Genomic DNA, 10,710 nt, shown 5'->3' with positions numbered 1-10,710 from the left:
TTGAAAACTCCAAGGATGCACAGTTTGACATGCCGATCACGCGAAAAGCATTCATCTTTCACTGCTTTAACTCAACTGTTTCTATTCCCTCTCCAGACCCGAAGGTTGATCGGGATCTTTTGGAGTTCTATCTGGAGTTTGCTCAGCCACAGCACCTGACATGGAGCTTACAGAAGATTACCACTGTCAAGGTTCTGAAGCCTTACTCAGCAGGGAAGTTTGTCAATGTGAAATTCAAAGTGACTCGAGGCTCTGAAGGCTCGGTTCATAACTTCACCCTTGCTGATCTACCGAACCTCAATCCCCACGACTGGATACTTCTCAACAACATCCTGATGTCAAATCCACAGGAGTACCAGCCGATCATTGACCATATTAAGCGAATGCTTGTATGCTACATTCACGAAGTGGCGAAAATGGACCAAGAGATCGCCGCTGCCATTCACAAGCGTCCAACGATCAAACCTTCCGGCAGAATGGGCGATGTGAATGTTATGATCAAGGGTAGAATCGACCCACAGTCTCACACAGTAATGTTTGTCAGAGGCGAAAAGCAAAAATGTATCTTCGCTCTGTGTGATAAGCACTTATTCTCAACTGCTTGCTTGGAGCATATCTCGGAGATTATCCACAAGTGCAATCAGAATTCTACAGCCGATAAGAAGCTGTTTACTGACATGCTACGATGGTACATTCAGTTTAGGCAAACACTTCTTGCAGTCATCCCTCGGCTGTTCAAGGTTGTCAAGACTGTGAAGCCTACTCAAAGAAATTGATCTCTCGCCTCATTCGACGCAAATGGGGAGATTGTTGGGCTTATAGTGTTGCGTCATGGGCTCGTTCCTTAGCCCGATTTGGATTGCCGGTTTGGGCCTGTCCAACCGTGCATGTTTTCTCTAGGGTTTAGTATTTAAGCTGCATGCATGCAGTCTTTGTATATACGCTTTAAGGATTATTCTTTTTGAGGATTGAAAACCCTAGCTCGCCTCTACAGTGGAAGTTCTTCATAGAGCTCTGCTGAGGCGTGACTATATTTGAATCATAAGTATATTGTTGATTCTGTTATTGTGTTTGTTTTGTTTGATCTTTATCTTTTACCTGTGAAAGATCTAATCGATCTAAGATTTATTCTCATCAAATAAGATAATGAGGTTGGGGTAATTTGGTTGATTGATTGATGTTTAAGTACAATAAATTTATTTATTGTGGGTTGAAAACCCTATATGCTCACCAGGCTTCCAAGCCTGACCCACTTAGCTTTTTATGATTACAGGTAGTGGACCCCGAGCATAGTCGGATGATGATGATGAGTGATTTATGGATTATAGGCCAGTAGTTATAAATAACTGTTGTAAGACTTATAATGTCTTGTTTATGCTTTTGATCTGTATCAGAACATGACATCCCGATGTTTCAATATAAAAAGGAAATTATATATTTCTTAAAGAAAGGTTTTGATAAACTTTTATCATATGTTGTTTTGGGGACCAATTCCGCAACATCTTTTAAAAAGATTCTCTGATTTTATTTTAAAAAGCATAAATTAAATCGGTCTTTTCTGGCCGAGAAATTAAGGGATGTGACAGTTTCCATGGAAATCGAGCCCTGTAACGCTGCTTATTTACTCTTAGCGGTCGTCGGAGAAGGACAAAGATGAAGTTCGAGGTCGCCGTTGTCTGAGATGGTGACGATAATCCTAATCGGAGTTGGATCTGCAATGGTGGTGCTAAATCGAGTACTAAATCGTATCCTCTGACGGCGGTGCCAGATCGTCCCCGTCAAGTGGATTCCGTGACCCATATTCACGGTTGCTTATGTGGTAGGATGAGAGATGTAGTGGTGATGTGTAGATTAGAGACGAAGATATTGATGGAGTCCAAGAGAAATTTCCCACCGCTCATTAATGTATTTGGATTATTTACAAGTTTGCCACCGTGCGTTTTTTAAGTTCATTAAATGATTGGCTGAGAATGGTTCCCCCATTCTCAACCTTTTTTCTCAATTGAACCCTCTTATATATATTAAAGAATGGTCTCAAATGAACCTAAACCTATATATATATATATATATATATATATATATATATATATATATATATATATATATATATATATAGGTTTAGGTTCATTTGAGACCATTCTAATTTTGTGAAACCGTGAGACCAAATCTAAAAATAATTTTAAATTGCAAAATAAATGGAAAAATCCAAAAATTCTTTTTTTAAATATTATTTTCGGAACTTGAATTAACTAAAAAAAATAAAAAAAAATAAAAAAAAAATAAAAAAAAATCCCGTTTTTTTTGAAAAATACGTAAAATATTCTAATAGAATATTACACTGACATATTCTAAAAAATAATTTTAAAATGCAAAATAAATGGAAAAATCTAAAAATTCTTTTTTTAAATATTATTTTCGGAACTTGAATTAACTAAAAAAAATAAAAAAAAATCTCATTTTTTTGAAAAATACGTGAAATATTCTAATAGAATATTACACTGTATATATTCTAAAAAATAATTTTAAAATGCAAAATAAATGGAAAAATCCAAAAATTCTTTTCTTAAATATTATTTTCCAAAAATTCTTTTTTTAAATATATATATATATATATATATATATATATATATATATATAACTCTCTCTCTCTCTCTCTCTCTCTCTCTCTCTCTCTCTCTCTCTCAATGACGAGTTCTACAAGAAGGTATGTATTTATAGCGATTCGTTTTCCTTAATCAGATTATTAATTCAACCATTTATTATAGTCGACTTATTTTAGCGCGTGTATATATATATATATATATATATATATATATATATATATATATATATATATATATATATATATATATATATATATATATATATATATATATATAGGGAAGGGTTATTTGGAAAACAAAAAACTCTAAAAAAACCCTAAAAATCATAAAAATGCATAAAAAAAATACCTAAACATTACAAACTCTTTTTTGAATTTTTTTATCAAAAAATCGCAGCCTTTTTGACAATTTCGCTGAAAAAAAAAAATCAATTTTTTTTTTGTTTTTGTAAAAAAAAAAAATTTCAAAATTTTTTTCAGCTATTTTATGCTAAAAGCTGCGATTTTTTGATAAAAAAATTCAAAAAAAAGTTTTGTGATCTCTAAGTATTTTTTTTATGCATTTTTATGATTTTTAAAGTTTTTTTGTTTTCCATAGAACCTAAACCTATATATATACACACACGTATACGAGATATTGTTGAAGATATATATAACCAATTTGAACAGGAAATAAAATGTAAACTTATTTAAATGTTATAAAAATTATTATAAGTCATGTAAAATACCTTTAATTAGTATTCTTTGTATTTTATAAACAATGGTTTCTTTGTGTTTGAAGATTGTTTTTTCGTAAGTCCTGTATATCAAGAGTAATACCTGCAACCTCGACGACTTCATATTCATTATTCTTGAAACATGAAAGGGAATAGATCTTTTCTTTGCAACAGAAAATATTAAAAAGCAGGGCAGATTTGATTCTGCAAAACCTTACAAAACCTTCAGAAATTTTTTATATTGCTTTACAGATTTAACATGAATAGTACAGATTTAACAAATTTATCAGAAAATTTTCTATTGAGTTTTACGTCAGTTATGCTTTGTAAAATAACACGTTCATGAAAAATTTTAAACTCTATTTATAGGCTAGAAGGCAAGGTGGCAATGATCACCGGAGCTGCAAGCGGAATCGGTGAGCGTAGTGCAAAATTATTTGCTGAACATGGAGCAAAAGTTGTCATTGCAGACATCCAAGACCAACTTGGTCAAGCAGTTTGTGAGGCCATAGGCACATCAAACTCCATATATGTCCATTGTGATGTAAGCAATGAAGAACATGTCAAAAACGCTGTAGATACTGCAGTTTCCACATACGGAAAACTTGACATCATGTTTTGCAATGCGGGGATAGCAGATCCTAACAAGCCACGCATCGTTGATAATGAAAAAACAGACTTCGAGCGTGTGCTTAGTGTCAATATCACTGGTGTTTTTCTAAGCATGAAAATGCTGCTAGGGTTATAGTTCCAGCACGAGTGGGGTCAATAATATCAACATCTAGCCTAGCTTCAAATATAGGTGGTGCAGCCTCACATGCTTACTGTTGTGCAAAACATGCTGTCGTTGGTCTAACCAAGAATCTAGCAGTGGAGCTTGGACAATTTGGTATTCGAGTCAATTGTTTGTCACCTTATGGAATGGTGACACCACTAACAATAAGTTTCGTAGGGCTTGAAGCGGAAGCATTAGAAACTGCGTTGAACTTACTTGGGAATCTTAAGGGAGTGACACTCAGAACTGATGATGTTGCTAAGGCTGCCCTTTTTCTGGTGAGTGACGATGCACAATATATTAGCGGACAAAATCTGTTTATTGATGGTGGAGTTGGCATTGCTAATCCATCATTCAATATGTTTAAATATCCAGAGAATCTTTGAATTGAGAGTTTTCATCTTATTATATTTTTAATAAGACAAGTTGTATGGTTTTTTAATATCGTAAGATTCCATACGAATTAGAACTTATTATCCTGTTGTATAAGAGTCATGGATGAACCCATACAAATACAAAAGTTATATTATTTTCAGTTTTTTTAAATGCTTGGCAACTTCTTACAAATAGGACATGTTGAGTTGAAATTTACTGAGGTTGGAAAATATTAGACTGTATTTTGTTTTACTACGAAGAACACTATGAACACATAAAATCTCATATGCAGAACACAAAAAATTGAATGAAACCTAAAACGGAAAACTACAAGGCATTATGACTAAATCGTTTATAAAGGAGAGGCTTACATGTCTCTTTCTTGAAGCCTACAGTAGATGGGGAGAAAGAGATGTGAAGAAAATAAATAAAAACTTTGATTTTTTTTAACAGCACAAATCTCATTATACAAGCCAGCCTAACGAGTAGCTAGGGTAAGACATAAAAAATAAAAACTTTGATCTAATGCCTTATTCTCTTAAAAATGTATATTCAAACCCGTCGAGCATCTTGAATCCTACAGACAGCTAGAAAGAGATGTGAATACCATTTTTTAGTTGTTGGTTAATCAAAGAAGGAGAGAAAGTGCAGGAAAAGAGAACCGCTCGGGGGATAAACCGCACCCAGGGTGTGGTGTTCCTGGCTGCGGTTCCCACAACCGCGCAATGCGTTTCCTTGTACAGTTCCACCTAACCAACAACCTCCACTTTGAGATGAAACAAATATTCAACAAAAATAACCTCATCCTTCATGGGAAATTGAACAATATAAAGGGTCAAAAGTCCCTAAGGACTTAAACCTGAATACAATCCAAACATGAAGAAAAAATGGTCGAAATTGGCTTTGTCATCATGTTGGCGGAGTTGTTATTGATATCAATCTTGCCCAACTTGATATTTTGAAACACCTAGATTCTGGTATGAACATATATCTTGAGTATTAAGTTATAGACTTGGATTTGGTCATTTGGCCCAAATCACGACGTTGTGATAAGCTTACCACGACGTGGTGATCGCCTTGTCACCACGATGTCGTGTCCTTTTGTGCCACGGTGTGGCACCGTCATGGGTTCAAAACCGTAGGGCTCAGATTTTGAGCCTTATTTAAGGAATGATAGGACTAGGGATTCCTTCAACCCCAACCTCCATTCTTCCAGAAGTCTTCTCCCAAAACCCTAGCCTCCCTTTTCTTCACTAAGCCTTTTTGTGTGTTTGGTTGCCTTCTTGAAGGAAGAGTATCATCCTTTGGAGCTTAAGAGTGATTCTTGAAGAAGTCCAACACCTTGTGCATCTCCTAAACCTTTGTGGGTAATCAAGTTTCTATCATGATGGTTTAACTTCATGCATCTTGTATATTTTAGGCTTTATGGTTCCTTTTTATGGTTTTAATGGATATAGAGAAAAGAACATCAGATAAAGCTTGCAACTTTGTCAATCCTATGAGTCCCTGGAATGTTTTGTCTTTTGGATCTAAAGCCTAAGTGTATTTTAGTGCCATGCATTGAATCAAGGGTACATTTTACCCTTTTTTTTTTTTTACCTAAAATTGAGTAGAACTTGCATGGAGTGTTTAAGCTCATAAAGTTATGATTTTTATGGCTCGTCTTAGTGAGACTTAGCCTTCTGGAAAGTGTAAGGGTTGGTCTTAATGAATTAAGGGCTTATTAGAAAGTTGAACACTCCACGGGGACCACGGCATGGCCAAGGGCTGGTCACGACGTGGTGAGCTTTTAAATCGCGAATGACCGGTCCCCTACTCAATATGCTGTGGATTTTGGTTATGGACATAAATGTTTTAGGTACTTCTTAGGATCGGGGCAAGGTGAAGGCGAAGGCGAAGGCGTGGCTTTACACATTATCCAGTAGACTTTAGGATTTGTGAAATGATTTGATATGTACTCTAATTTTGATTCCATGTTATGAAACTGGTACTTGTATGATGTTTAACTATTATGGAAATGGCTTTTAACTCGGTTTAAAATTTTGAAAATTTCTATCTTGGTTTTTTGGACGTTACAAGTTGGTATCAGAGCCCTGGTTTGCGGGATTTGGATGAACACTCGTGTGATTCCAAACTCAAACTAAGGATCTACTAAAAATTTTACAACTTTTTTCTTAAAATAACCTTTAGAAGAAGAAAGAGGATGTGATGTATAGTCAGCCAAAGCTCAAAGGAAAGTCATCTCCCCAAATATCCATACTTGTTATTTGTTGATATGTGAATTGCTAGAACTGCATGTTAGTGAATAGGCTAATGATCATCAGGAATTGCATGATAGAATTGTCTGATTATTGAGATGCTTGGTAGCCTAGGGGATTCTTTAGTTGTGTTATTTGGGACTGACATTATTGTTGTTAGTAGTCTAGTGTATCCCCCATAGTTGTACATAATTAGGATTTTATAGCCTTAGAATGCTTGATTTATCCTTACTTCATGTTCTTTGTTTGGTTGTGGGATTAGGGTATAATCATTTATTCGACTGACTATTGGATCATATATTATGTACGATTAGTATGCACAAGGCGACCAACTGTGATAGTGGAGGTTCTTATGGCATGGGAGCATGGCGGAGAGGGTCATAGAATAAGAAACTAGGATTTAATAGATGGCTCTTCGGAATATATAAGTGTGTGTTAGTACACCTAGCCATAGGTGAGTTTAGTGACTTACAATTTGGAATGATTCTTAAGACAAATACGAATAGGTGCGGAAGGTAGTATGGGCTCATACTCACGGAAGCACAAGACTCGTACAAGTGTCAAGGAAAATCTCTTGATTCTAAGGAGTAGGATGAGTGATGATGAGATCCGTGATTTGATCTCAACTCAGTTGACCATATCAGTCAAAGAGACAATTCCAGAGCTTTACGGGTCTATTAAGACCACATTGATTGACATGTTCGACGAGCGTTATGTCGTGGTCAGTGAGGCTGTCAGTGCTGCAGCTACTATAGTTATTGCTGATGGAGGACCTTAGGGGGTGGATCAATGCAGTATTGGGACTTCAGTAACATAAAGTCCCTGGAGTTTGACGAGGTCAAGGACCCGATCGTTTCCATAAGGTGGATTTCGGACGTTGAGGGATTATAACGTCCCAAAAATTTATGGTAAAAACTCCATGTGTGCAATGCGATCATGCTGAGATCTTCCTTTTTAAATCGAAAGTACTTGAAACATTAAAACACAAACCGTAAGCACAAAGCTTAGTGAGTTCCCTTAAAATACCATATACCAAACAAGAACGACCCCAACCCAAAATACATGCTTCGGATCGAGCCAACATATTTGGGCCCAACACATATCATCGGACCCAACCCATACAATCAGGCCCAACCCATATAAAACATACATACATATGCAAGAGTCACACAGATAGTCTAGCACCCTACATTAAAGTGAGAAGACTCACCTCGTAATGCAACTCAACAGTCAACAAGCTCTCAAATCTCGACACAAGCACTAAATTCCACCTAAATAACCACACAAGGAAAACCCTTAGTTTTCCCCTCCTAGAAGTAACAATTTGACAAAAGTTCCACAAGTCAAAAGTCAACCCTAGAAGTCAATGGTTAAAGTCAAAGTCAAGATCAGTCGACCTCCACGTCGTGGCCATCCTTATGCCACACCGTGGCCCATGAGTTAAAACCCGATCAGATTTCAAATCTGACAAGTCCAGGTGGCCTTAACCGATCTCCACGTCGTAGCCTCCCATTGACCATGCCGTGGCGAATAAAGACAAAAAAGTCGATCCATCCCCAGTCGCCACATTGTGGCTGCAGAATGCCACGTCGTGGGAACTGGATCCATCCCCATACAATGGTTTAGATGAATAAAATTTCCAACTTTATCCATTAAGACCACTCAAGAGATGAAGATCTCAAACCCTAGGTTTCAAAAAGGAAAAACATGACATGGACTCAACCATTAAGTACTTATTCCTTTAAGTCCCAAGTCTATCTTCTCTAGAAGAGATTCTAACACCAAAACTAACGTAAAAGTTGGTGCTTTATAGACATGTATGTACAATGCATGTCTTAACTTCATATTAGGTCAAAAATAAGGGTTTTATGACCAAGACTTCATGCACGAATCCAAAACCCATTCTTGCTTCAGATCCAAGGCATCAAACACCCCAATTGTCATAGAGATTCATGAACTTGCAAACTTTATGAGATCTCACCACCCCAACCTACCAAGACATGAAGAATATGGGACAAATCTAGAGATCTAGCTACCTAACAATATAAAGATTGAGTCTTGGACACTAACAAAGATCCAGAAGATATGATAGAAGATGAAGATGATGTTTGTAAGGGGAACCAACACACCAAAAGGGCTTCTTTCTCCTTTAAAGGCCAAAAACACCTCAAGTTTCTTCAAAAATGAGATCAAGGAGGTTAGAATAGATTAGGGTTTGAAAAGAGAGTGTTGGAGGTGGAGGCTGAGCAACCCTATATCACACATTCCTTAAATAGGGCTTAAGACCCATAAATTAGGGTTTTTATCCATAGACGGCTGCCATGTCGTGGCGACCTAATTAAAGTCCGCCAATATTCTCAATATGTCACGTCGTGGTGGTGCCTCCACCACACCGTGGCAACCTAAACTTAATTAATTTAAATTAAATTGAATACCTCAAAAGTCCGGAGGTTACAACTCTCCCTACTTGAATAAGACTTTATCCTCAAAGTCCGCTGCAACAAATAACTCAGGGTAATGCTCTTTTATATCCTCCTTGGATTCCCATATCCATTCAGAACCCTTCCGGTTCTGCCATTGCACCTTCACCAATCCCACTACTTTGTTGCGCAAGGTATTCATCTTCCTGTCAAGAATAGCAACTGGTCTCTCCACATAGTTTACGCGCTCGTCCACTTGAATATCATCCAACAGAACTATTGTGGAATCATCAGCCATACACTTCCACAACTGGGAGACATGGAACATACTATGAATCTGGATAAACTCGACTGGTAGATGCAACCGGTATGCGACCATGCCCACCGAGGCAATGATCCTAAAGGGACCAATGAACCTGGGGCCTAACATGCCCTGCTTCTTGAATCGGATGACAACTTTCCCAGGTGACACCTTCAGGAGTAAAAAATCCCCAACCTGAAACTTAAGGTCCAACCGGTGTCTGTCGGTGTAACTCTTCTGATGGCTTTGCGCGGTCTCAAGCCTACCATGCACCTGATGAATCAACTCAATAGTATTGAGTACCACCTTCATACTCCCTATGAATCACTTCCTGACCTCGCCCCAACAAATCGGGGTCCAAAATTTCCTCCTATAAAACATCTCAAAAGGAGGTCGGTCGATACTGGCGTGATAACTGTTGTTGTAGGAGAACTCGACCAAGGACAGATATGTATCCCAACTCAGGCTAGAATCCAACATACATGCTCGAAGCATATCCTCGAGCATCGGAATCGTCCACTCGCACTGTCCGTCACTCTGGGGATGATAAGTTGTACTAAAATGTAACTTAGTAGCCAATTCCTCGTGGAATTTCCTCCAACAGCTGGAGGTGAAGCGAACTTCTCGGACTGAAATCACTAAAACTGGTACCCCGTGTCGTGCTACCACCTCACGTATGTAGACATTAGCCAAATTTTCCACAAAGATATTCTCCTAAATCGGAATAAAATGTGCGCTCTTGTTCAATCAGTCCATGATGACCCAAATCGAATGCACCCCACACGCTGTACTTGATAACTTGGTGCTAAAATCCATGGAAATCTTCTCCCATTTTGACACTGGGATATCTAATGGCTGTAATTTTCCGTGAGGTCTTTGATGTTCGACCTTGACTCTCCGAAAAGTCAAGCACCTCTCCATATACCATGCCACATCCATCTTCATGCAGGGCCACCAATAGTCAGATCTAAGATCACGATAAATCTTCGTCACACCACAATGAATCGAAAACTTAGATTTGTGATCCTCATCCATCACTACCCAACGGAAAGTGACAGTCTTCTTCGTCAATCTGGTTAATGGGACTGTGGTCCTAGAGAAATTATCAATAACCTCCGATAATAACCTGCCAACCCAAGGAAGCTTTCAACCTCATACAGAGATCTCATAACCTCCCCCAGTGCATCGCGTCGTCGATCTTGACTGGATCGACGAATATACCCTTCTGGTTGAGAAGGTGCCCCATAAAATGCAGTTCGTGCA

At 37.7% G+C, this 10,710-nt stretch overlaps 1 pseudogene; it reads left to right on the top strand.

Moving 5' to 3' along the window:
- The first annotated feature begins 3,694 nt into the window (after window positions 1-3,694).
- On the top strand, window positions 3,695-4,479 carry LOC145106077 (secoisolariciresinol dehydrogenase pseudogene; annotated as a pseudogene).
- Window positions 4,480-10,710: the final 6,231 nt, after the last annotated feature.

Source organism: Lactuca virosa, chromosome 1 (genome assembly GCF_052849685.1).
Source record: "Lactuca virosa cultivar CGN04683 chromosome 1, Lactuca_virosa_CGN04683_v6, whole genome shotgun sequence".
In the NCBI taxonomy this organism is placed as follows: domain Eukaryota; kingdom Viridiplantae; phylum Streptophyta; class Magnoliopsida; order Asterales; family Asteraceae; genus Lactuca; species Lactuca virosa.
This window is presented reverse-complemented; position numbering and strand designations above follow the sequence as displayed.